General features: G+C 45.8%; 1 protein-coding gene across 17 annotated transcripts in view; it reads right to left on the bottom strand.

Annotated features, from left to right (window-relative positions):
• Nucleotides 1-24,506, bottom strand: part of RALGPS1 (Ral GEF with PH domain and SH3 binding motif 1) — a 226,324-nt gene extending 201,818 nt beyond the window's left edge. For 10 of the 17 annotated variants that reach the window (XM_079790417.1, XM_079790431.1, XM_079790418.1 and 7 more), the window contains exons 1-3: nt 17,552-19,084; nt 16,995-17,044; nt 15,739-15,865 (exon numbers count right to left, since the gene is read on the bottom strand). The gene's annotated coding sequence lies outside the window, so the exon portion shown is untranslated. Of the gene's footprint in view, nt 1-15,738; nt 15,866-16,994; nt 17,045-17,551; nt 19,085-24,231 lie in introns of those variants that run through there. The other 7 variants (XM_079790424.1, XM_079790422.1, XM_079790421.1 and 4 more) reach the window with 5 other exon arrangements.
• Between the last annotated feature and the right edge of the window lie 2,437 nt (nt 24,507-26,943).

Raw genomic sequence — 26,943 nt, forward strand, 5'->3', positions numbered from 1 at the left:
CCAGACAGCTGAACAACCTTCTGGACGTCCTTCTGGATGACCTTCCAGATGAAGCCGGGGCTGCGAGGGCCAAGTCCCTTGCACAAATTTTGTGCATCGGGCCTGTAGTTTCAAAATAAAAAGTTTAAAAATTTAAAAAGGGATTCCAGCCGAAACCGGTTTGGCTCAGTGGATAGAGCATCGGCCTGCGGACTGAAAGGTCCCAGGTTCGATTCCGGTCAAGGGCATGTACCTTGGTTGCGGGCACATCCCCAGTAGGGGTTGTGCAAGAGGCAGCTGATTGATGTTTCTAACTCTCTATCCCTCTCTCTTCCTCTCTGTGAAAAATCAATAAAATATATATTTTTTAAAAAGTAGACAGTATATCATTGATATAATTTAAAAAAATAAATAAATAAAAATAAAAATAAAAAGGGATTCCACATCCTTACATCCCACTCCGCTCCCCACCCCCAACAGAATCTCTACAACCAGGCCTATAAGAGGGCTCGCCCTTTCCTGTACAAACCATTGTTGGAGAGTTACAGCTCGGGTGTCGAGGTTCAGGTATTTCACACGGGTGACATGTGGGCCAAACTGCACTGTCTTGGTGGACAAAGGATGGGGACAGGAAACGATTTACTCCCTCTCTCCCTCCAAGTTCCTGCCACAGGCAGAAGACTTACTAGGTGTGCCAGCTAATAATGTGGATTTTTTTCAATAGATGGAGTATGCTGATATATATGCGATTTGATATGTATGCTATTTTGCTGTATTGACAGCAAGCTTCAAAACTTCATATGTCAAATTTGCTGAAGGTGTTAACATCATAGACATTTTTACGCTTAAAATATGGAATTTCATGCCAAAAAAAAGAGCATTTGCGGGAAGTTTTAATTCATTACTTTATTTTGAAGAAAAGTGCTGCTGAAAGTTATCGTATACTTCGGGAAGCTTATGGTGAACATGCTCCATCTCAAAGATACTTGTGAACACTGGTTTAAATGCTTTAAAAGTGATGATTTCAATGTGAAAGACAAAGAACATCCAGGTCAACCAAAAAGTTTGAAGACCAACAATTATAAGCATTATTGGATGAAGATGCATGTCAAACTCAAAAACAACTTGCAGAAAGATTAAACGTTGCTCAGCAAACAATTTCCAATCATTTACAAGTAATGGGAAAGATTTTAAAGGAAGGAAAATGGGTGCCCCACATCAACTGAATGAAAGACAAATGGAAAACAGAAGAGTCATCAGTAAAATGTTGCTTCAACGGCACCAAAGAAAGTCTTTTTTTGCATCGAATTGTGACTGGCGATGAAAAGTGGATTTATTTTGAGAATCCCAAATGCACAAAATCATGGGTTGATCCAGGTCAACCATCAACATAGACTGCAAGGCCAAATCGCTTCGGAAAGAAGACAATGCTCTGCGTTTGGTGGGATCAGGAAGGTGTAGTATATTATGAGCTTCTAAAACCAGATGAAACTGTTAAAACTGATTGCTACCAACAACAAATAATCAATTTGAACCACGCTTTGATCATGAAAGGACCAGAATGTGCCAGAAGACACGGCAAAGTAATTTTGCTTCATGATAACACACGATCACGCACTTCAAAACCAGTTAAAGACACGTTAAAAGATCTTGCCTGGGAAGTATTAACCCACCCGCCATATTCACCAGACCTTGCTCCTTCAGATTACCACTTGTTCCAATCGATGGCATATGCACTTTCTGAGCAGCACTTCAAAATGTATGAAGAAGTAGAAAATTAGGTCTCTGAATGGTTTGCCTCAAAACAAGAAAAGTTCTATTGGGACGGTATCCACAAATTACCTGAAAGGTGGGGGAAATGTGTAGCTAGCGATGGATATTACTTTGAATAAAGCACTTTTGATGTTTCTCTTGAAATTATCGTGTTTTTATTGATTACGGAATCCGCATTATTAACCGGTACACCTAGTAGCTGGTCTGACTGGTAGCGGTCCAGGTCATTAACTGGGCCACAGCCTTTAGGAGCATCACTAAATGCCAAAAGGTCACACACCTGTTAAAGGTCCTCTTTTCTCCCCACTTGCTGCTGTGAGATCCCAAGGGGAGCAGGGCCCTGCCTGGGCTCAGCTTTCTCTGACTCCCACATGTACCCCTAAGTGTGCCTGCCTGGCCTGCATGTTCCTGGACACTGCTGCTTGTCAGGGGTGTACAGAGAAAATGACATTTTCACATCAAACTATAAAAATAGATTTTGCTTTCAAAACCATAAACTGGGTCAACACATTCGCCTTCCCCTTTTCAAATCTTGTTAAAATGACCAAAGAAATAAAAAACAAGAACAAGAAATCTGATGCAGTGTTAAAATACAAGAAAGGATGACATCAACAAACCAGAATGGAACTGGGTTAAGGAAAATGCTATAGGTGTTAGACATCTGGCCATAAAATCAACTGTTTCTTCTATCCAAACAATAAATGGCAAAAATGTACTGGCACAAGAGCCTACATATATATATTTTAAGAAATGTACAAATTTCATTTGAGGCAAATTATGAAATTTTACTAAAAGACCAAAAAAAAAGGAGTTTGAAATCAAAGGAGAGCTATTTCACTTCTCTTAATAAGGAAGAATATTGTAAAGACATCAATTCTCCCCAGCTGATATATGTATAAAATGTAAGCTCATTCTAAATCCTAAGGGAATGCATTTTGGCATTCAACACATTTATTTAAACTTCCATCTGGAAGAATCATTAAGAGCTAAGAAGTTTTCAAAAAATCAGCATGATGAGAAGGGGACTGTCCTGCCAGGAAGCCCCGTGGAAGAGATGAACAGATCAGCAGGACAGAGCAGTCCACAACACAGGACCCAGGATACATGAGGATTAATATCTGACCAAGACGGCATTTCAAACAGTGAGGAAGAAGGCACTAGGCAATAAATGTTGGTGAAACAATCTACTATTCACTTGAGGGGGGCATTAGTTTAAAATTTTACCCCATCCTATATAATAAAAGGGTAATATGCAAATTGACGAAACTGTGGAACGACCGGTTGCCATGACACACACTGACCACCAGGGGGCAGATGCTCAATGCAGGAACTGCCCCCTGGTGGTCAGAGTGCTCCCACAGGGGGAACACCGCTCAGCCAGAAGCCAAGCTGACGGCTGGCAAGCACAGCAGTGGTGGCAGGAGAGCTGCGCTAAGGATGTCCGATTGACGGCTCCCAGACTGCAAGGGCACAGGCCAGGCTGAGGGACCGCCCCCGCCCTAGCCCCCCAAGTGCACGAATGTCATGCACTGGGCCTCTAGTATTATACAGAAGAATAAATTTTTGATGGATTAAAGATTTAAACAAAAAATCCTCACAAAAATACTAGTGGATACACAAATCACTTTTTAATAATCTTGGGGTGAAGAAGTCCTCTCTAGGGTGAAACAATAGCCAGAAAACAAAAAGAAACTATTGGCAGGTTTAACTACATTAAAAGTTAAAACTCCTGACTAGGAAGAGACATTATTAAAAAGATGAAAGAAAAGACAAAAAAACAAAGGGGGAAAAAAAGATGAAAGACAATCTACAAAGTGGGGAAAGGGTGTTTGTGATGTTACATGAGAGATGAAGAAGTAATATCCTTAATACAGAAACACGCCCCCCCCCCTACCCTGGCTGGTTGGAGAGTCATCCTGTACACCAAAAGGTTCTGGGTTCGATTCATGGTCAAGCCACATACCTAGGATGCAGGTTCCATCCCCGGTCAGGGCACACAGGAGGCAATCTATCAATGTTTCTCTCTCTCTCTCTCTCTCTCTCTCTCTCTCTCTCTCTCTCTCTCTGTAAAATCAGTAAAACCATATCCTCAGGTGTGGATTAAAAAAATAAAAGAAGATGAATCCCCCTCCAAGAGCTATGGCTCAACGCTCGGCAGACATGTGGTCTTGGGCAGGGGCTTGTCACCTACAAAGAGAGAAGCTAAGAGCGGCACCTTTCACAGGTGTGAGGTTTATGGTATGAGGATTACATGAACGGTTGCGTGTAAAGCACTAAGCCCAGGATCTGAGCAAAGCAAGGAAATCATCAGACTGGCAACCAGGGGGTATGTTCCAGGAAGGTCTCTGACTGCAACTCCACCTACAAAAGGCAAGAAAACACTGAGAAACCACATGGCTGTGTTTCAGGACAGGCGGTGGAATGTGTCCATTCAAGGGGACACTACGCAGTGGTTCAAAAGGATGAGATCGATCAATATTTACAGACAGAGAAAGATGTCCACAAATTCAGGACATATTAACATTCATTCATTCAACAAGTATTTACAGAAAGTCTAGGTAAGAGACTATGATGATGTCTCTTATCTACACTAGTATGTGTCAGGCACTGTTCAGGTGCTGGGCATAGAGCAGTGAAGAAAAAGCCAGAAGTTCCCCCTGTACATTCTGGAGTAAACAGATGACAAATAAAAATAAAGCATTCAGTAAAATACATGGTATGTTGGCTGGTGATAGATAAGAGAAAAAAGCAAAGCAGGAAAGGGGGATAGGGAAAGTGGGAAGGGGACAGTTACAATTTTGAAGGGGGTGGGGGGCGTCTGAGAAACCCTCACTGAGAACTTGACATTTGGACATGTTTTTAAATATTTATGCATACTGTGAACACACATACTAGTACAGAGGATATCTATTCAATTGTTTATATCATTGCTTCTTAAAGGTGTCATTGTATGACACTTTTACTTTCTACTTTTTGTATACCTGTTCTATTTTTTTAATTATTATGATAAACATTTATGAGAAGCATAGCATTTAAAGAGAAAATTGAAAATAAACTTCCAGCCCTAGCTGGTTTGGCTCAGTGGATGGAGCGTCGGCCTGCAGACTGAGGGGCCCGAGGTTCCATTCCGGCCAGGGGCACATGCCCGGGTAGTGGGCTCGACCCCCAGCGGGGGGCGTGCAGGAGGCAGCCGATCAATGATTCTCTCTTACCATTGATGTTTCTATCTCTTTATCCCTCTCCCTTCCTCTCTGAAATCAATAAAGAAGTATTGAAAGAAAGAAAGAAAGAAAGAAAGAAAGAAAGAAAGAAAGAAAGAAAGAAAGAAAGAAAGAAAGAAAGAAAGAAAAGAAAAGAAAAAGAAAAGAAACTTCCATAGACAAGCACTTCAAGGATGGCTCACCACTAGGTATTACAGACTTGGGCGGTTGGAGTCAGATGTCTGGTGTTGTGGCACCACCTGGTGGCCGTTCCCTAACTGATAACTCTCATTTCCAACTGTGAAAGGGAAGCAAGAGGCAAGAGGCACAACTGTATATAAAAACCCTCTTGCCCTGTGGACAAGGACTGGAAGGGAAATAGGCAAGCTAACACAGTTTGATTTGTGGGGGTGGAAGGCAATGGTGGGGTTTAATTAGCTTAGTTTTCAATCATAATCTTATAATGGTGCTTCATTCCTTTATGTGTAACTGCAATGAAGCAGTCCAATGGGACAGCCGAAGGTGCTCACTGGAGGGACAGGAGTGGAGTGAGAGACAGCTGGGCAGCACAGAGCTAACCCAGGCCGTGTGCATGTGTCCCCAAGAAGGCTGGGAGATTCGTAAGGCAGTGACAGGGACTCAGGTCACATGGTACTTGGAAGAGGAGGGGTCTTTCCCAATGAAAGGTCCCAGGAATCTGGCTGGAAGGAGTAGACACACCCCTGCCCTCATTGATTAATCACTGAGCATGTGCTCAGACCACTAAACTAGTGCCTCCTCAGTGAAACCCAAAGGAGACTGAGGCGTATCCCCCTGGGTGACGGGGAAGCAACGATGATCACACCGAGGACTCGGCGTGGAATACTTGTCTCTTCTCCTCCATCCTTCGGGTGTGGGTCAAGGGCCTCTCCTTTGTGCACCCTCCATTTAGCCTACTGTAGCACTTGTCACTATGGCAGAATTGCTTTCTCTAGGCATCTCCCTGCTAAACCAGAAGTCACACCTATCTCATTTAACCTCAGAGATAAGACTTGTAAATCTAACAGTTCTGGATTTGAATCCTGGCACAGCCACCTACCACCTACATGACACTTGCAAGCACCTGTAAGCTTCCATTTCCCCCTCTGTAGAGTGGGGATCTGGGACTGTACTCACCTCATGGGAGCATAAAGTAACAGCCCCAGCTGGCCCTCAGGAGAACTGGCGGGGGCCAGACACCTATCTAAGAGCTTTACATGTCTTACATTCCTGAGCTGAGGCCACCTCTGTGGAGTGTTGATCACAGTGTAAGGGCTCAAATGTTATTTTCTCCACAGTTCCCAGCACAGCTCCCAGCAGAGTCTGTTGTGTTCGCAATAAAAATGAACTACTCCCCAGCCTGCTGCAAAAAGGGGCAAGATTACAGCAAGATTGCAATGCTTAAGCCACCCCATCAGCACCCCCAGCCACCTGCAAAAAAAGGCTCAAGAACTGCACAAAAGGATTTCAAGGAGAGAAGGTGCTCTGGCAGGTGCAAACATCCCTGAGGTACAGGGGAGAGGGGGAGGGAGGGAGAATTGGCACAAATACCTGGGGCTAATGCACTGGGCTCAGGTTCAGGTTCAGATCAGGCAAGACCCAGGTGGATCCATCCCAGAGGGGCTTCCACTAAAAGTGGGTGAGACTTGGCCCACCGGAGTGGCTCAGCGGTTGAACATTGACTTATGAACCAGGAGGTCAAGGTTCAATCCTTGGTCAAGGCACACGCCCAGGTTGCAGGCTCAATCCCCAGTGTGGTGCATGCAGGAGGCAGCCAATCAATGAGTCTCTCTCAACTTCAATGTTTTTATCTCTATCTCCCTCTCCCTTCATCTCTGAAATCAACAAAAATATAAAAATATAAATAAATAAATAAATAAATAAATAAATAAATAAATAAATGTGGGTGAGACTTGCCACTTCCCTTCCCAGGCTCCCTAAAGACTGACCTTCAACACACCCAACCAGTAATCACCCATGTGAAGATCATGCCTGGTCCTTGCTTTCCATTTGCTTCCTCCCCTTCCACCCACCCCCCACTCCCTTGCATACCAATCCATTCCTAAGTGGTCAGGGCCATGGCCCTCACAGGGTAAGATTGGGAGACAAGGTTGTGCAGAAAGTTGGGTGTGAGGAAACGAGGGGGCACTTAAAGGCACCCAACCCACTGAGAATCCCAGGTGCTGTCTGTGGGGGAGCATGTTCTGTGATGAGAGTGTGCCGTCCATCTCCCAGCCCCTTCCCCATCCAGCCCCTTAGACATGGCTTCCAGACAAGGAAGGAGAGCTGTGCAGACCAGAACAGGTGTCAAAATGTCACTGGAGCAGCTGGTGCCATGCCCACTCTGCTGTCTCACATCCCAGTGTAAACAGGGATAGGTCATCTCCTGTCCCTCCTCCCTGCTCCTTTCCCTGTCTCAGTATCTCTGCTCTGCTTTGTCCTTCAGCTAGAGAAGGTCACTGGGTACTTTCCTCAGGTGCATTTAATAGATGCCATGTTCTGTGCCCTCCCGTGTTTTAAATGTCGTTCTTTTGCAATGAGCTGTGAGTGACATCTTGGCTGGGTACACAGAGGGCTGCAGCCCCTCCCTTTGACAGTCTGGAGATGCAGATCCAATGTCTTCCGGCCTCAGGGTTTCACACGGGAAGACCAGCGAGGGTCTGATTCTCTTTCCTTTGAAAACAACCTGTTCTTCCTTCCAACAAAATTTTAAGATTTTTTTTCTCTTTCTTCTTGGAGTTTAGGAAATTTACTAGAAAACAGGTCTTAGTATTGGTCTCAGTGTGAGCTTTAAGAATCCGTTTAATCTAAAGAATCAAATCTTTCTTCAATTCAGTGAAATTTTCTTCAGTGACTCCTCCATCTATTCCTTTCTCTCCTCTGAAACTCCCGTTATTCCCATGCCAGGTCCCCTGGACAAGGTCTCCAAGTACCTCACCTTTTAATTCATTATTTCCACTTCTTTTTGTTACTATTCTGGGTTGTGAGGCATTTCTTCTATTTGACCTTCCAAACCACTAATTTCAGTTCTTGTATTGATTTTTAAATTCAAAAGCCCTGTTTTCAGTTCCAGAAAGCCTCTGGTACACTGTACTCTCGTCCCTTAGCAAGTTCTCTCCCTATAAATTAAAGCCCTTATGCATCCTCTCCATCCATCCTGCCTCACAGGATCCCCTGCTCTGAGTGTGAGGCTGTCCCTGCAAATGAGCTGTCCTTGGACTTTGCCTGCAGAAGGGCGCAGGCTCTCACACCCCATTCGTGCCAAGCTACTCGAGCTTCTGCAGCAGTAGCAAGCCTGTGGCCCTGGACAACCTGACAGCCTTTGCTCAAGGGGCCCAAACAAAAGGAGCTGGCAAACCATGACCTTCCTGCTGCGAAGTGGGGAGCAGATTCTCTGCCCTGTGCCCCCCCACCTCCGGTGATGACAGGGGAGAGGCAGTCCTCCGCCAGCTGCTTGTACTGGGAGCAATTCTGCCCAGATCCCCTGGGATCAGGGAGATCGGCAGCCCCAGCAAGGGCACAGGCAGCAGGTAGGCAGATGCAGCCCCTCTCATGGAATTCAGTTCTAATCAGACCGAAAGCACAGACAGCAGAGAGGAACTAGACTGACCCCAAGTCAAATCTCAACTCTGCTACCTGTGGTGCAGTGTGACCTCAGGGTAATTACTTATCCGAGTCTTTTTTCTCATGTGCTTACCTTAAGCCAACAGTTGTGTCCAGTGTTCTCCTTAGGGAAACCGATCCCACTGATAAGTAAGTTTTGGGGAACTTGCTTCTTCTAAGCACTACATGAATTACTTGTCCTGTAGTTAATCACGAAATATCAAGGAAGACTGGGGCCCTGCCAGAAAAGCATCAGAAACTTCACCTTCTGCCTCTTTTGTGATAATAGGTTGACAGAAGGGTAAGGCTACAAGAAAATCTCAAAAATATTATAATACTTCAGCTTTTAACATTTTTGTAACTGCTCCTACCTGAACAGAACCTCCTACACTCTCTGCCTCTTTCCATATTCTTTTATGTTATATCAAGACCTGAGGGCCATGGCTGCAAAGGGGATGGATGCTGGGAGCCCTAAAAGATTCCATGTTGCTTTCTGAGCACCTATTGTAAGATATTAAGCAAGGCACTGCATGGGATACAATAATAAGCAAGACACATTTCCCACCTTAAAAGAGCTTAAAGTCTAGTCAAGAAGGTAAGGCAGGAACGACAGGGTAAATCAAAAAAGCAGAATGCAATGCAGAATGTGGCCAGGGCCAGGAGAGGGGGTCAAAACACATGCCACAAAGGTTTAAAGGAAGGCGAGCTCCAGTGAGCAGGGGAAAGCTGAAAAGCATTCTTAGAAGAGGTACCAAATGGGGAGGGCAGGATCTCAGGGAGCAAGAATTGCAGGGGGAAAGGATGGAGGGTGGCAGCTGGTTGCCCAGTAATTGTCATCTCTTCATATTCCCTCACCCCATCCTCCCATGGCCAAGCATAACCCACACAAAGAGCTGGCCCTTTCTGATGAAGGGTCTGGAGCTAGGACAGCTGAAAGCAAGGAGGGGAGCTGAACTTGGGAGAGGAGAGGTCTTGCAGGGAGGTACATGGACCTGAGCTTGAGAGAAAGGAGGATGTCCAGGTAACCCCAGCTGCTGGGGAGTCAGATACAGAACATTTGTTTTCTGACCAATGGGAGCAAAAGGGTGACAGCACAACAGGGTAGCAACAAGATTTTGCACATGGGAGAAGTAGAGAGAGAAAGAAAAGAAAAAAGAACCTTGACATAAGAACCACAGAGAAAACCCCAGAGTTTAATCTGGGGAAAAGGATCCCTTGACACACCCCCTGTGTATGTGTGTGGCTCGCCAAGGATGCCTGAGGGCCCCAAAGCCCCTCCCCCTGTGCCCCTGCCCCTCTCTCCAGCTTCACCACCACCTCCGGGTCCCACACTTCATGCCCCAGCAACAAGAAACCAACCCAAACAAGGATGCTGACCGAGGAGCTTGAGGCTCACCCCTCGCCACCTGCTTCCCACAGCCGGGCCTCTGCTCAGGCTGCCCCTTCTGTTCTGACTTAGAGCCACAGCTCGCCAAACCTTTGGTTTCTTCCCTCCCAATAGTTAAAATAAAAAAGTAAGTAAGCACCTCTCACATACATATATTTATTTGTAAATTAAATATATGTTCTAATGTATCAGCATGTTATGTACATTATAAAACTACAAATGATCAAAGGAAGAGATAAAGATGAAATATGTTAAAATAATTATTTTATTTTATTTATCAACAATACAAAAACTTCCATTCTCATTAACAATAGTTTTAGTGAGAGCAATGTGATTGAGAAGCTTCCTCTTTCAGTTTTTAAATAAACTTTTTATAGAAGTGCAACATGTGTTCAGAAAAGCGCACGGGGCAAAGAACTGTCACAGAGTGAATCCCCCGTGAGCAGCACCCAGACGAAGAGACAGAGCGCGGCCAGCCCCAGAACCCACCGCAGCCTTCTCTCTCTACCTGCCTCCCACCGGCAGCCACTACTCTGACTCCTAGGCTCTGTATGAATGCAATCATACAGTATGTAACCTGTGTCTGAATGAACATTATGTCTAAAATCCATCCCTTTTCACTGAATGAGTGTTCGTTGGTGCTTCCTGATGACAGTTTTGCCTTGTGGGAGTTTACCATATGCCTCTTTCGTCCATCCTACCACTGACGGACAACAACTCTCTCCCGGTCTGGCTATTACCGACGTGCCGCTATAAACATTCTTGAGCACACCTTTGGCACACACTCGTATGCCTTCCTGCTGTGCTGACACCTAGGAGTGGAACTGCAGGATCACAAGGCAAGTGTATGTTCAGCTTTGGTAGATGAGGCCAGTTTTCCAACTCCGGCTAAACCAACTAACACGCCCACCAGCAGGGTCTGACAGCCTGGCTGCTCCACAACCTTGCCAGCACTTGGTAGGGTCTTTTTCTTTTTCTCATTTTAGCCATTCTGGTGGGTAAGATATCGCAAAGTAAGTATTACAATCCCTTTTAAAGATGAGGAAGGAAATGAAGTGCCTCTCTCCAGCTCACAAACCTGAGGTGGTCAGAGCAGGAACCCAGGTCTTTGGACTCCAAAGAGTGCACTGTTTCCATTGTTTCCACTTACGTAGGAAGCCAAACATTCCTTCCTACATGAACACCCTCACAAGAGGCTAAAGCAGAGCATGCTTGTGGAGACTCACACATAAAAATGTCTGGATACATGTACCCCAAATATTACCAATAAGAGGGTGGTTGCTTTTTTGCCTACCTTTGTTTTCTTAGTTTGCTACAATTAATATTTAATAATGAGGAAAGAACTATTTTTAAAAATTGAGACCTAATTTACATTCCATAAAATGTACCCTTTTCTGCAGAATTCAGCAGTTTCTAGTGTATTCACCAAGTTGTGCAACCATTACCACTCTAATTCCAGAACCTTTTCATCACCCCCAGAAGAAACCCTGTATCCACTGGCACTCACGCCCATTCCTCCCGTCTCCCAGCAGCCACTCATCTACTTTCTGTCTTTATGGATTTGCTTCTTCTAGACATTCATATAAACAGAATCATAAAGTATGTGGCCTTCGTGTCTGGTGTCTTTTACTTAGAATGTTCTCAAGGCTCATCCATGTTATAGCATGAATCAGTACTTTGTTTTTTTATGGCCGAATAATACTTCACTATATGGATATACCACCTTTTGCTTATCCATTCATCAATTAACAGATATTTGGGCTGTTTCCATTTTGCCATTATGAGTAATACTGCTACGAAAGGAATGTATAAGCTTTTGTATAGACATATGTTTCAGTTCTCTTGGGTATATACCTACGAGTAGGATTGTTAGGTCACGTGGTAACTTGATGTTTAATTTTTTGAGGAACCGCCAAATTGTTTTCTAAAGAATGTGCACCATTTTACATTCCCACCAGCAGTGTGCCACCCTGCAGAATGAAGGTGCCAAGCAAACGCCCTGTCTTTTCCAGGGCGTTGGAAAAGACAGTGCCCAGAGGAATAACCATACAAGTGGTCCCAGGTGTTCTGCATACTACTCAAATCTTTCATCCCTCACATCTGGATCGCTCTTTGGAGTGCAGTGTGTTCATACACATGATCTCTGGTTTGAGCAGGAATTCTATTCCTGCTTCTATTAATAATGGTTTAATGTTTTATCTTCTTTCAGTAATTGTTTCATTTGTATTTTATTTTATAAGCACAATCACAACAGTTACTTAGAAATAATTTTATACTTGAATGGTTCCACTCTCACGGCCAATCCTTTCCTACGCTGACTTGCCCATTCATGGTCTTTTATTTTAATTTATCTTTCAGTGGCCAGACACGCCTCTTAGTGATTTTTTTCTCAGGAATGGTACATGGCTGTAGCTAAAGCTACACACAAGGTACGTCTTTGCATGACTGAAATGAATTTCTTTACTGTCAAATGTGAACTGAAACTTGGTTGAGTATAAAATTATTGGGTCACAACCCTCTTCCCTGAAAACTCGATGGGTACTGCTCCATAGCCTTCTGGAACCTATTGTAGACAAGTCTAAGCCCAGCATAGTCTTTTTTTTCCCTTTGACTTTAAGTTTCCTTCTGCCTAGATGCTTATGTATCCTCTCTTCAGTCTCAAAATTTAAAAATTTCTTCACCTGGATATTATTTTAAGTGTTACCTAGTTTGCTAGTTTTGCCTGATTCATGATGAACCCTTCAGGTCTTCTTCAGTTCAGGAAAATTGAGGATTACTTCTATTCCATTTGTTCTGATCTCCGATCTGGCCCATCATCCACATCTGGGGTTTCCTGTTGCTTTCTTGACCCCTCTGAGATGGGCAGTGGATCCTCCTCTTTACTCCCTCTCTGCAGTGCCGGCTAATTTCAGATGCTGGCATTGTGTGATTTATTTCCTTATGTTCTTTAAGTCTCTAGCTCCTTTTTCATCTCTGTCTGCTGACTCATCATCTCATCTTTCAGAGCATCTATAACTTCTCTGAGAGAACAAACATGATGATGTTTGAAATGTATTTCAGTCTCGTGAGTAAAGGCTTGGAAACTTTTCCCCAAAGCCTGCTCTTCCTCTAGTTCTTGCATGCCTTGTTTATTTCCCTTTATGCTGCTGATCTCCTCGGTGGGTCCTTGCGAATGTTAGTGTTTCTATTTGTTCATTCTTGAGTGAACACAGATATTTACCCAAAAACAGTGTAGACAGATTCCCTTCCGTTTCCTCTATCTGCCCTGATGGATTCAAGGTCTCCTGGACAGGCCAGGAGCTAAGGTCCAGAACCACATCTGTCACTCATCAACTGTGACCATTCTTTAGTCAACATCTTCATTTCTCTTGTCTCGGTTTCCTTGTATATAAAACAGGAAAGTTGAGCTAATCTTCAAACATCCTTTAGTTCTACATTTTTTATACTCTTATATATCATATAGATTTAAAGTTTCATTAGTCTGGAATTATTTATCAAGAATTTTGCTAAATATATGTATAAGCAAATACCCTATTTCTTAAGGCTTACTGTACTTTATTTCAAATTAAGTAAACCACAAACATTAAGCTCAAGAAATAACTTCATTTGATTATATATAAGAAGAAAGAGAGTTATAAACAATTTACCAAGAGCTAGCAGAATACATGCCCCAGGGATATACTGGGAATGAAATGTGTGCAAAAAGGCAAAAGCTATACACAAGCAACTGAGAGTTAGCTTTCCTCCCTCAGAGTTTCTGCAAGGTCCTGTCAACACTACGACATTCAGTCTTGTCTAAACACTGAATACCAGTCAGAGACTATGATAACTGACCATGTCATCGCTGGGCCAGTCTTTTCACAGCTCACAAACATTTTAAGGGATAACAATGATCGAGAGCTTCCTATTGGCACACACTCCACATGCATCATCCCATTGAATTCTGCCAACCACCTGCTCGGAGACTGTCCTCCATAGTCTCTGGCTCTGTAGTCTCCAACATGTCTTATTGGGTATGCCAAGAATGTAGGGTCCTGGCCACCCTAACCCAGGCCATTTGGGTAGTGAGTCCTTAGGCAAAGGCAGAATGTGAAACCAGCTAGGTCTGCACCCTATTCTGAACCATTTCTTTATATGCTATCCCACAGGAGCTGAACAGCATGTTACACTCTGTACTGGAACATGCACTCCCATCTATCCATCTGCTCCCTTCTCTTTGCCTAAGCATTGGGGCTTCTCAACTCCTCAAACATTAACCCCTCTTCTTTTTCCTTCCCTAGGAAACAAATGGCTTCATACCAGAGTGGCTTGAAGTTATCCCTGATCCTTTCTTAGTACTCCCCATCTGTGGCTTTCAGCACCAGGGTCAGTGACAGCCCGGTCTCTGCCTCCATCCTACACTCCTAGTCTTTGAGTTCAGGATAATACAAAACACATGTTGGGTCACAGATCAGTTTCCCATTGGCTTTCTCAGATTAAAACCTCTTCACTGGATTCTGTAAGCTGATCTCAGTCAGGCATTTAGACCTAACAGGGGGATTTCCACTTTTGCCAGTTTAAGGATCTTACCTCCACTGGCAGTCTGGATAGATCTCATGTACTCTTAACTCTGAGACCCTCATGTACTCTTAACTCTGAACCTAAAAGTTCTGGAAATTCTATAGCAGTCTCTTCTCTGCTCCCCAAGCTCAAATACAGAAGGGACCAAGTCACAGAGCTCCCAGGTTCAGTTGCAATAGCCCCCTTACTCACCTCCCACAATCCAGTCTCCTCCCTATCACCCATCCTCCACCAGGATCATAGCTGATGGCGCTTCTCTCCTTCTATAACTCCAGAATGATTCTCCATGCACCTCAGGATAACATCTGAACTCCTGAGCACCGCCTGCAAGTCCCTCTGAGTGCTGACTTCAAACCACTTCTCCAACCTCACCTCCCTTAGCTCGTCCTCCCCGCTTCACCACAAGCCTCACATTCCAGCAGCACACACAGCACACCTGAGACAGTGCATGCTCTCTCCTGCAGTATGTCACCCTTCACCTGGGAAACTGAAAATCTACCTTTAACATCCTGTGATCCTGATTTGGTCCCATAAGCTTCCATTTCCACCACTTACACCCCTGACACAGCATCATCATTTATTCATTCCTATCTGTCAGGTCTGTGGGCTCCTATGGACAAGGAGTCAAGCCAGTTACATGCTCAGTAAATGTTTACTTCATGAATGAAAACCACTAATGAGACCAAGGTATTCTTCCATCCCCTGGAGAAGCGTAGGTGGCAACCGATCTTTAAAGCAATAAAAATAAGCCCAGCTGCTATATTGGAAACCACGCAGGAATGTTTCAGTAAGGATGCTTTGGTGACAGATGGGAGCTCTGAAGAAGAAGACTGAGCAACTGTAGAATTTGTCAGAATTCCCAGTGCAGGTCAGGAAAACAATACTGTGAACGCCGGGGCAGGAACACTATAGTGTCTCCCACGTATCGGTGTCCCAGCCACACTGGCTTGCTGTTACTTCTTGAATTCACCAGGTCCTCGCTCAGCTGGGGACATGACAGATACAGTGCTTCACCAGGCTAACTCCAATTCACCTTTCCTCTGAGAGGCTATCTCTGACCCTCCTAGCCAGATAAAACCATCCGTTTATGGCCTCTAAGCCCTTGTACTCCTCTTTTGGAGCCATTATCATAATTAATTTTTCATATACTTGTTATTATTTTTATATATATTGAACTCTGCTACTAGACTGTAAGCTAAAGGGTAGCAAGGACCAGACCTGTCTTTCTCCTCTACTGTAGCCCCACAGTCAGCATAGTGCTGGCGCTCCGCAGGCCCTGAACAACGACTGGATAAATGGGTGGATGAATGGATGGATGGACAGATGGGCCGGCAGGCAGGTAGATCTGGAAGACAGGGAGGAACAAAGAAGGAATAAGGCTACCTTTGATTGTTGGTACAATACTTTAATATTACCCAGCTCTCTTTACTCTGACTCAACCCTCACAAAACAAGTTCAGATCTTAAAACTGGGGCTTTCCACTGAAGAAAGGATGTGCACACACAGGAGATATTCCTGTTTACTTGGGAAGCAGGTGTCACAGCAAATTGACACACCTGGCATTCTGGCTTCATATTCAGCGATCTTTCTGTAATACCAGGCTGCTCTCTCTGTTCCACAAGTATACTGGCTATACTGGTGACACTAAGTTCTAAGAAGCTCTCAGCCCTTAAGGAGCCCTCTAATATCACGATGAAGCCCCTGGGACCAGTGTGTGTGTTGCTAACAGCCCACCAGAGGCCATGCCTTTTCTCAGCCGGAGATCTGCACTAGGTCAGGTCTTAGAACCTCTTCCCATGCAGTCACACTGCAGATTCAACAGAAAACCTTGCTGCAGAGGTTTCGTTGGAGAGAAATGCTTCTTTGTGGACATGGTCTATACACAGTGTTCCACGAGCTGCGGTAGCTATTGAGAAATTGCAATATGCAAATGGATATGCTGAAGTCCATGAGTGTTGCTGGGTAGGGAATCAGGACACCTGAGTATGAAACCCTGGCAAAGTTCCCATGCTCATCCAGAAAGAGGGGAGAGTGGACTCAGTGATCTCTAACCTTCGGGATGGACTAGCACTATATCTGATGAGCACAAAGGCCACAGCAGTGCTCACTGCAAAACAGCCCAGTAGCAGGTCTACCTAGAGATAAAGTAGAGAAACAGCTAATGGAAGCAACGAGCATCTTTTGAAAATATCAAAAGAATGCTACATGTCAATCAACAAGTAACTTCTGATTTTATTCAAAAGCTTCGCAACAGGAATGCATTCTAATCGTAGCTATGAGCATCAATGATTACTATACTGGAGCCATTTACAAGACAGACCAGGGTTTCCTGGTCCCTAGAATGAAACCGGACCTTAAAACCCATCACTCCAAATTGAACTCACCTCCTCAAATTTCATAATCAGGAAATTAAAATAACTAAAACCAAGGGAAAATATTACAAATACGTCTTTTCAATTAATCTGTTTCCTTACCTCACCTGTGACTCCTCCATTGTATGTCAGAAATCACCCCTTGAGGCAGCCTAAAGTTTGAGAAAAGACATGTGAGAAGCCCCAAACTTCTCCCATAGCTACACCTTCAACAGTCTATACTCTCTGAGCTTCCATTTTATCCTCTGCACTTCAAAGCCTACCCCCACCTACCATGCAGAATAAATATGAAGTTGAAAAATCAGGTGTCAAGAGACTTTGTAATGTGTTGGGATATTTTATAATAAAGGGTAGACCCCTCAGATCCAACCAACAACCTTCTCATTTTATAGATTCAAATCAGTCCCTGGGCACTCACTCAACAAACATATATGGAGCACCCACTATATGCCAGGCATTGAGGACCCGATGGTGATCAAAGCAGCCACAGTGCATGATCTGATGGGACTGTATTATACCACACCAGAGGAGACAGACATCACCAACAATTACACTGTCGAGCATACTGGTACACCCTGCAGGCCTTGCTAACAATTTGGTCTTTTTACTACGAGAATTTAGAAACCAATGAAGGGTTTTGAGCAGAGGGAATGACATACTCAGATCATCAGGGCAGGAGGCAGTGCAGACTCTTGCTCTGCAAAGCAGTAGGGGAGTCACAAGGAAGTGGCTGTTGGTCACACAGTGTTATTACATCCTACAGCAGGGTGCTTGCTGCGACAGCCTAATGGGGAAACAATCTTCAAATGCTAGTGGACAAAGTGTTAGAGAAATGATGCCTAGAGGGGGGAAAAGAACCCACAGAAAGGACACAAAATAAGAAATATTTTAAAATAGTGAAATTCACTAATTCCATATAATAGACTTTATTGCCACAAAGAGACACAACAAATTCTCCTAAATTTATTAACTTGTTTTCCATAAATATTTAATTACTCAGAAATGTACCAAAAGTACAGATTCCCTTGACCTAGTTATCAAGCTTATACAAGATTGAAAATTATTGTATCCATAAACACAAATTTAATTACGTTCATTATTCTTTCTTTCCTCTCCAAAAAGATGATCGTAAAGAAACCTTTGACTGTTGAAGCCAAGCATTTAATTTTCTTCTGATTACTCAAGTAATTGTCTTAAACTTAAAATAAAACCTTATAATAAAAATATTTAAATCCCAAAGAGGAAAAGTATAATATTGCATTAGTTCCTATTGAAGACCCATTATTTACGTGGAATCACAGAAGAAAAGAAAGAACTGGGGACACCAGCCTTCAGTTCCTGAACTGGCCTGAGAGAGGGCCCACCCTCAAAGTGACTCTGTCCTCTCCCTCACTGGAACCCTATGGCTGCCCTAGGCTTGCATCTGCACCCCTACACAGGCTGAGTTGTACCTGCCACCCTCCACAGGGCATCCAAAAGCCCTCTAACATTGGTTATCCTAGCTCACGTTTACCAGGTGCTCATGGTGTGTGAGCACTGTGCTGAGTCCTGGTCCACAGCACCTCCTTGAAGCCTTGTAAGACCATGAGGAGGTAAGTACCATCACACTTCCTGCACTGGTGAGGAAACAGGAGTGGCCACCTGCCTGAAGCCACAGGGCTTGTGAATGGTGGGTCACAACACAAACCCACATCGTCCTGACTCGAGTCTGTGCTTTCAGTGCTGCCCTATCCACCTCTCTGATGCTCAGGAGATAAATCTGCAAAGAACACAAGGGATTTGAAAGCTCTGCAGAAAAACCGTGGAAGGATTTGCTGCTCTGGGTCGTCATGGTCTCTGCTCTCCTCAGTAAGTGCAGGTGAGACAAGCCTGACTCATGCCTCCCCACAGGGAAAAGCCCTGGAATTGATCAGTACAGGTGATTGCTCCTGGTGGTGCTGGGAAATCACCTTTGAGAAGAACTTGTACAAAAGAAGAAACACTTGTAGACAAACCCATGGCCCTGGATCAACAGGACCCCTGGGAATGTTTCAGGGACTCCTTGTGCACTTTGTGACTTCATAGCTGGTTCCTTTAATACCTTAACCATCACCTTCACCTTCACCACCCAAATAGCACCACTTCCCTATACTAGAACCCAGAGAAAATAGCCAAAGAGGTGCTTCTTGCTGTTCCCACAGCACTGAGGGTAATTAAAATGACAGTGAACACTCTGTGAGCATCAGCTTCCTGTCAGACACCTGATAAACATTTGCATTATTTCACTGACTCTTTAACAACAGCCCCCAGGAAGGTAACACTGCTATCCCCATTGTACATATCAGCAAACTGAGACTCAGAATGGGAAGCATACTTGCCCAAGGTCCCAGAGGCCATGGGGGGGAAGTACTAGGATTTGAACCCAGGTCTGCCTGGCTCCAGAGTCTGAATCTTCTTGGCCACTTCACTTGAAGTCCTCCATCACATATGACTCCTCCACCTATCGACCAGCAGCTCCACAGGGACAGAATGGAGCTCCTTCATCTGCATAGGCCCAGCATCCAGCAAAGGGTTTAGAACAAAGCAGGAGCCCAGCAAGGATGGTGAATGAATGCCACTTGAAGGAAGTGATACCTTCTCTCCTTCTAAGAAAGTGGCTCCAGAAATGCTCCAGGATGCCCCTCACAGAAGCCAACCTGACCAACTATCTCTTACCCCTGGTCAAAATTTACAGACCACCTACTCATCTCCCTCAGGTCTGCTCCTCTACAACCCCACCCCAAGGAAAGAGTGAGCAGCCATACTCCTGAGGAGGAGCGGTGGGATTCAGCAAACTAAGCAGTTCACTTTTACATTTGTCCTTTTTTCTGCCTCCCAATCTTATCGTGGAGCATCTGAAGCAAACATTTCTTTCCTCTCCCATCCCTAAGACTTAGTAGGACAAGTAGCACCAACCATATCCAAAGTCTACAGCTGCTATATGGCACAGTACATTCCTGTCTTGGAATCAGCACTCAAATACTTAAGGAATGAAGTAACAGAGTCCAGAGTCTGGGTTTCACCAGAGACCTGATGACTTATAGGTAAGAGTCTGCCAACAATTGGTGGCATGACTTGTCTAAGCAGAGATCCATCACAATGTCCATAAAAGCTTATCCTGGAGACTCAGCAACAATGAAAGCAGGAGACTCCCTGTGCAGTAATACGCATGCAACAATGCTCCCATCAGGGTGTAGACAATGAAAGTCAGAGGAGCAAAACTGGGAATAGTCACTTGTGCCTACAACTGAGTAGGTTTCACAAAGAAGGGAAAATCTGAGTTGGGAAGCCATTCTCAAATCACCCAGGGAGAAGTCATGGTTTCCGGCCTCCATGGCCCCCATAGTGGCCACCTCCCACCATCACACCCACCATGCTGTTTTGTAATCAGTGACGTGTGTGCCTGTCTCCCTGAATAGTATATGAGCATCTCAAGGGCTAGGACTTGGGCATTCATTCTCCATGGCTCACCCTCAACTGCTAAGTAAATATCTGCTGATGAAGAATAAGAATCAACTTTAGATTATTAATAACATACCACCTACCCTTCTTGAGTACCTCCTACCACCTGCTTATTGCTGCAAGTACTTGCCTGTATGGTCTCATTTCCTCTACACACAAAAAAAAATAATAATAATAAAAATAAAAAAAAGGCAGATCCTATTATCATTATCCATTTTACAGATAAGGAAACTAAAACACAGAGAAATTAGGTAAATTGTCTCAAGTAATACAGTAAGTGACAGAGCTAAACTATGAATCATATGTGAATGAAAAATCAGTTTTCAATTACTAGTGAACAAAGTCCCTTTCCTTTCTCTGTCCTCTGCCTTGAATCCAAAAAGGTGGATTACCCTTTAGTCTATTGTTCACTGAGACCAAAGCCATTTCTTTCCTAGAGGAGAACAAGGGCTATCTCTTGTTATTCTTCTAAACAATGACTGCTAACCATTACTTAGTAAACATCATTGAGGCGGGAGATCAAAACTGTGCTTTCAATATCAGTCAAAAACATTTATTTAGGAGGAAGTCTACCTACCAACTGGAACATTTTCCAATGTTGGAATAATTTCCCAAATAGATCAAGTTAATAGATGAAACAGCAGGAGTGTGTACAGAATGTTATAATTTGTGTAAGAGAAAAAGTATATAATAAACAAAAAAATGGTAATAGTGCTTGCCTCTAGGGAGAAGAACTAGAAACTAGAATCTCAAGGCAAGAAATTTTACATTTGTTCCTTCTTTGAACTACTTGCCTTTAAAAATATCCATGTGTGATTCTGTTTTTAATTTCTTAAAAAATAAGATAAAAACATCATTTAAAGAAGCCACTTATTGGCAGGCCTTTCCCAAATACTCACATACATATAATTGTAACCATAAAAAATTATGCATGTTTATGAACATAAATTGGATAAACTTAATTTGGAGTGAAATAAGACTGTTAAACAACTTTTGTCTTTCATGTTGAGGTTCACTAATTTCACGAACATTGCAATATTTTTTCTGTGCCAGGCAGTGTTAGATAGATATTTTTTAAAGAACTAAAGAACAGGTCATTAGTTTCCTCCCTCCTGTCTTTCAAGAAAACATGAGGGCATACTAATCAGAATGCCAGAGCTAGGACTACTCTTTTTTTTTTAATATATTTTTATTGATTTCAGAGAGGAAGGGAGGAGAGACAGAAACATCAATGATGACAGAGAATCATTGATCAGCTGCCTCCTGCATGCCCCCTACTGGGCATTGAGCCCAAAACCTGGGCATGTCACCTGACAGGAAATTGAACTATGACCTGGTTCATAGGACAAAGCTCAACCACTGAGCAACACAGGCCGGGCACTAGGACCACCCTTGATGTTCACATAGCCTAACATTCTCACTCAACTAAGAAAACGGAGGCCTGGAGAGGGGACGGGGTTGGACCAGAGTTACATAAGAACTGAAAGCCTCAGGATCACTACCAGTCAGTGCTTTCCTTCTATGCTACATGCTGTTCTGTTGTGTTGAAAGATGGGCAGCAGGGAGGGGCAGAAATGGACCCTAGCATATACTGAGTGCCTACTAATCAGGTGCTTTCACATATCTTATCTCGTTTGTTCTTCATAATGAGCTCTCAAGGTAGGCATAATTATCCTCATTTTACAAATAAGGAAACCAAAGCTCTGAGAAGCTAAGAAACTGGTGCATGAGGCTTCAAATGCAGGCCTGTCTGACTTCCAAACCAGAGGTCGTACCCTCCATACTGCAAAAGAAAATCAATTTTAAAAGGTAGACTGGGCTATGTCGCAGAGAACCTCAGAGGCAGTATTTCCCATTAATGAAATCTGTCTCTCAACCCTGGATATTATCACTGCAATAATAACCATCAAAAAGCCTATCCCCTCGTTATCCAACACAGGTTCTAGCTCTTGTGTGCCACCAAATTTGGATTTTCCTTTTAATCCACAGAGCGTGATGGTTATCCAGAGGGCACCAGTCTCTGACAGCCATTTACACAGTTTCTGCCGGGAGAGAATAGAACTCACACATGCTGCTGCTAGACCGTATAGGTACCTGCTACATGAGCACAGGCCAGAGTAAGGACCCGACCATGAGATGCCCTCCCCACGATGCCACTAGGTCACCAACACAAAACTGGTGGCAGTGAGAGAAGCCAGCACCAGCGTGGTTGGTCCCCAAAGTTCCCTATCTTCTAGAGTGAAGCTAAATGCAGACCAATACAGGAGAAGCCTCCTCCTGCCTTCTCTGCTGGCCATGCAACACAGGTGGGAGGAATTACAGTTCGGATTGGTCTAACTGCCAGGGAGTAAAGGCACTGCACAATGACAGGTCACACACATGGGACACTCTTCTGAATAGGAGGGAGCCCCATCATCTTGCTTTCTTCTATCTGTTCCTGTAAGAATCTAATTCCCCTTTTAGTGTGGTAAAATTAGAGTTTGTACTTGAATCAGCAGGGGGATTCCATAAGGCTCGAGCCTAAGCTTCATGCTCTAGTTCAGAGTCCTCACTGGAGTTGGGGTCTAAAGGTCAGCAAACAATGAAATGCCCCCCCCCTTTCCTCCTCCCATTGTACCTTGCCATGGCTCCCTCGGAGCCTGACAGGGATGAGCACTCATCTTTTGGGGATTTCCTACCACAAGCCTGATCCCAAACTCAAACAAGAAAATGGTCTAGAAATCTCCTCCTCTTCAGACCCCCAGTTCCCGAATCCAACCTGCCCATCAACACAGACAAGGGAGGCTCATGACTTTACAAGGATGCGCTCGCTCTGTAAGCACAGCTCCATCCTACCTTCACAAGGCCCCTGGGAGGCACACAAGGCAGGTACATGATGCTCGTTTTGCGAAAGAGAAAAAGACTCTCCAAGATAACACAGAGGAAAAAAGCCTCTGAACCCTCATTCCTGTTCTGCCCCCTAACCAGGCTGCCATATCGGGTTTATGGAGACCACCACTGTTAAGATTTCCAGCAGCTTCTGGGGTCAGGAGCCAGCAAGCCAGGACTCTTCGAGCTTCACACTAACTAGTCTTCAAGCACACACGTTTCTCAACAGCTGCTCATCGAATGAAAGCCAAGCACCCCCCAATCCAGGCATGGCCCCTGCAACAGCAACAGGAAAAGTCCCCGGGACGTGAAAAATGGTAAGTCCCACTTACGGCATGGCGTGGCACAGGGGGGCCGCCAGCCTAGTAACCAGGACAGCTGAGACCCAAGTTCGACTCAGGAAAAGCACAGGGAGGCCTGGCAGGCCCTTCTGGCCCAGAGGCAACCCTCGAAGCCTCCAGAATCCTCAGAAAGCCCAAAACTCCTGCTTCCACCCAAACCCTGCAGGACAGCGGGGAAGGCGGCACCCCCTTCTCCAGGGACCACTCACCTCGGCCCGCTCCTCACCTGCAGCCCGGCTTCCGGACGGGCGGCCACTCAGGGCCCCGCCCCGCGCCGGCAGGTCTCCCGAGCCCCGCCCCTTGCACCTGTGGTTTCCTCCGGCACAAGCTCTCCGGCCGCTTCGGCCTCGCTCCGCAGCCACCTCCCACTGGCAAACCAGGGATCCCATCTGCCCCCCCACCCCACGCCCGCACTTGCAGCCCCTCAGCCCCACCGAACTGCCTCCGCACCCAAAGGTGGGCCTTTCCCCATCTCCATCCCTGCGCCCGCTGCCCTTCAAACCAAGCCCCAACCGGACCAGCGCACCGAAGGCCCCCGACCCCGGCCTGGCGCCCGTAAACCCGCCCGACAGAACCCCCACCCCCGGGCCCGCCTCCCGCGCCGAGGCCCCTCCCGGTCCAGCGGCCCCTCCAGGTCCCGCCTCCCGCACCTGCAGCTCCCTCCAGCCCGGCCCTCAGGGCCCCGCCCCGCCCGCGGGCCGCTCTTCTCACCGCCCGCTCTCGCCGCCGCTGCCGCCGCAGTCACGGCCGGTCACCTTGACGCGGGCCGCAGTGGCTGCCGCCGCCTCCTCATGGCCCTGGGAGCGGCCCAGGCGGCAGCGGCGCCTTCGCTCGGAGGCCGGGGCCGGGCCGGGCCGGAGCCGGGCCGGGCGCAGCTGGAGCGCAGGCCGACGCGGGAGCGGAGCGGGTGCCCAGCCGCAGTAGAAACCGTCCGCTCCTAGACCTGAGCGGCGGGCCGCTCAGCCAATCGGTGGATAGCTCTCGACCAGCTCCCCCAATCAGCTGGTCGCAAAGGCGGAGACACGCAAATCGGCCGGCTGGGCTCGCCAGTGCGCAGCCGCTGCAGCCGTGGTCCTCTCTGGACTCGGCCTCTGCTCCAGTCGGTGGACTCTGGTCAGCCCCTCCGCTGCCCGCACGCCCGCCTCATAGCCCCGCCACGCCCATCCCCTTCCTAGAAATAGCACCTCGCATGTCGCTCTCCATACATCATTCCAGGCCTCAAGCAAATTCCCCTAAAATCCCATCCTAGGATTTACCGTTTGCAACAAAAAATGGTTTTGTGAGAGACCCCTTAATGCCCATTCTTTACAAGTCGGAGGCAGGCACAGAACACAGAACGTCAGAGCCATAAGAAACCTCAGAGAGCCTCCAGTCCAACCCACTTATTTTACAGCTGGGCAAAATAAGGCCCCATGAGGCAAAGGGACTTGCCCCAGACCACACGGGTGCAAAACGGGGAAATGAGCCTGTCTCTTGTCTCCCTGCTCCCAAATCCTTTACTCAGTGCCAGGTGCCATGAGGTGAACAGAGAGGTTAGGTCATTTGTTTTAAAGTCGCAGAGATAATAAGTTGCAAACAGGTCAATGAAGTCTTGGAAATCCGGAAACACACACACACACACACACCTCTGTTCTGCCTCCCACTGAAGGGAGGCTTCAGGTCCGGCCTTCCTCTGAATGATTCTTGGACACATCGACAAGTAGAACGTCATTTAAAAAATTTTTTAATTCATTTTACAATAACATCAGAGTATGGAAAGATTTTCGTTACTGTGCTTCTGAAAGCTGATGGAAGGAAAAGAGAAACAAACAAGGAATAAAATCAGTAGAAATTAAGCCATTTCGAAGTCTTCAGGGATCTCTGAGGAAATGTTCTGCCATTTCACATTAAAAAATGAATAATCATCAGAAAAGATAATTAAGTATTGCCCACTGTTAAAGCGTGTGGTGCTGGTGGAGTGGGCAGCTCTCAGCATCTCTGGAGTCACTCTCAATGAGGGGAAGGACCTTTTGAACCACAGGTGGAGAGAAGAATTGGAGAAGTCACCAAGGGGGATCCTCCAGGCCAGCTGCCTCCGCACAGATTTGTACTTCGTGGAGAGCCAAGCTTTGGGAAAATAGTTCAAGGAGCTATTTTCATTAGCGGTACTGATCAACAAGGCCCCCATAGCCCCCACCTTGTAATGTCCACGGCCTTGTGTGACCCCCTTCACTGAGTGTGGAAGGTTTTAGGATGTATGTGATTATGTTACATAAGATTATAACCCATCTTGCTATTAGACTCTCTTTTGCTGGCTTTGAAGACCCAAGTTGCCATGTAGTGAGCTGCTCTATGGAGAAGATCACTCAGTAAGGAGTCTCTGGCCAACAGCCAGCAAGAAGCCGGGCCCTCCGTGCAGCCGCCTGCAGGAACTGAATGATGCCAACCATCATCTGAGCTCAGACACGGATCCTTGCCATCTAGCCTCAGATGAGTCTGCATCCCTGGCCAGCACCTGGAGATGCTTGTGAGATCCTGAGGCAGAGGGCCCAGCTACACTGTGCCGGACTCTTGACACACAGAAACGGAGGTAATAAATGCATGTTGTTTTAAGCTGCTAAGTTTGTGATAAAAATGTTACGTAGCAACAGATGACTAACACAGAGGCACAACCCACCCTACCCTGGTGCCCAAGAGACAGCTTCTGTGCAGAGGCCATCCAGCTCCTGGTGCAACAAGGATTCTAGAATGTAGTGCTCCTCCAGATCCCGGGGCATCGGGACACAGAGGAGAGGATATACAAAAGAACACCGTCACTGGGATACAGACAACAGTGGCAAGAGTGAGGCGCCCCCAAGGTGAACCATCAACCTGGGCAGCTGGGGCAGACTGGAAGAGCAGGAGTTGAGAGTGAAATTTTCAATGTGGTCAGTTCCTGGAAATAATGCTGGCTTTGCCACTTCCCAGCCCGGTGGCCTTACACAAGGGTCCAAACCTCTCTGAACCTCAGTTTTCTCAGTTATACGGATGTAATCATCAGAGTGCCTACCATGTAAGGTTCTCCGGAGAAAGTGAGTTAGCCCTCTAGTGGCCATGAGAATGCACCTTGCAGACCTCCCACTATTGGGAGCTCATTTGACCAAGGGCCCAGCTACTGATCTCTGAAACCCGTAACGCATTTGCACTGAGGCAACACTCCACATGGGCTGCACCCAATGCCAGACATGGCGGGGACTCTAAAGTGGACAGGTCCCTGGGTGATAATGGGACTCCTCTGACGATTTCCATACACTACCTCCCCGCTCTTCTTCACTTAGAGTCAGGTTTGCATCACAGTCTGGTGGCTCTCTCAACCCTCTTCAGCTCCCTGACCATTTAGTTCC

Source organism: Cnephaeus nilssonii, assembly GCF_951640355.1.
Source record: "Cnephaeus nilssonii genome assembly, chromosome: 14".
In the NCBI taxonomy this organism is placed as follows: Eukaryota; Metazoa; Chordata; class Mammalia; order Chiroptera; family Vespertilionidae; genus Cnephaeus; species Cnephaeus nilssonii.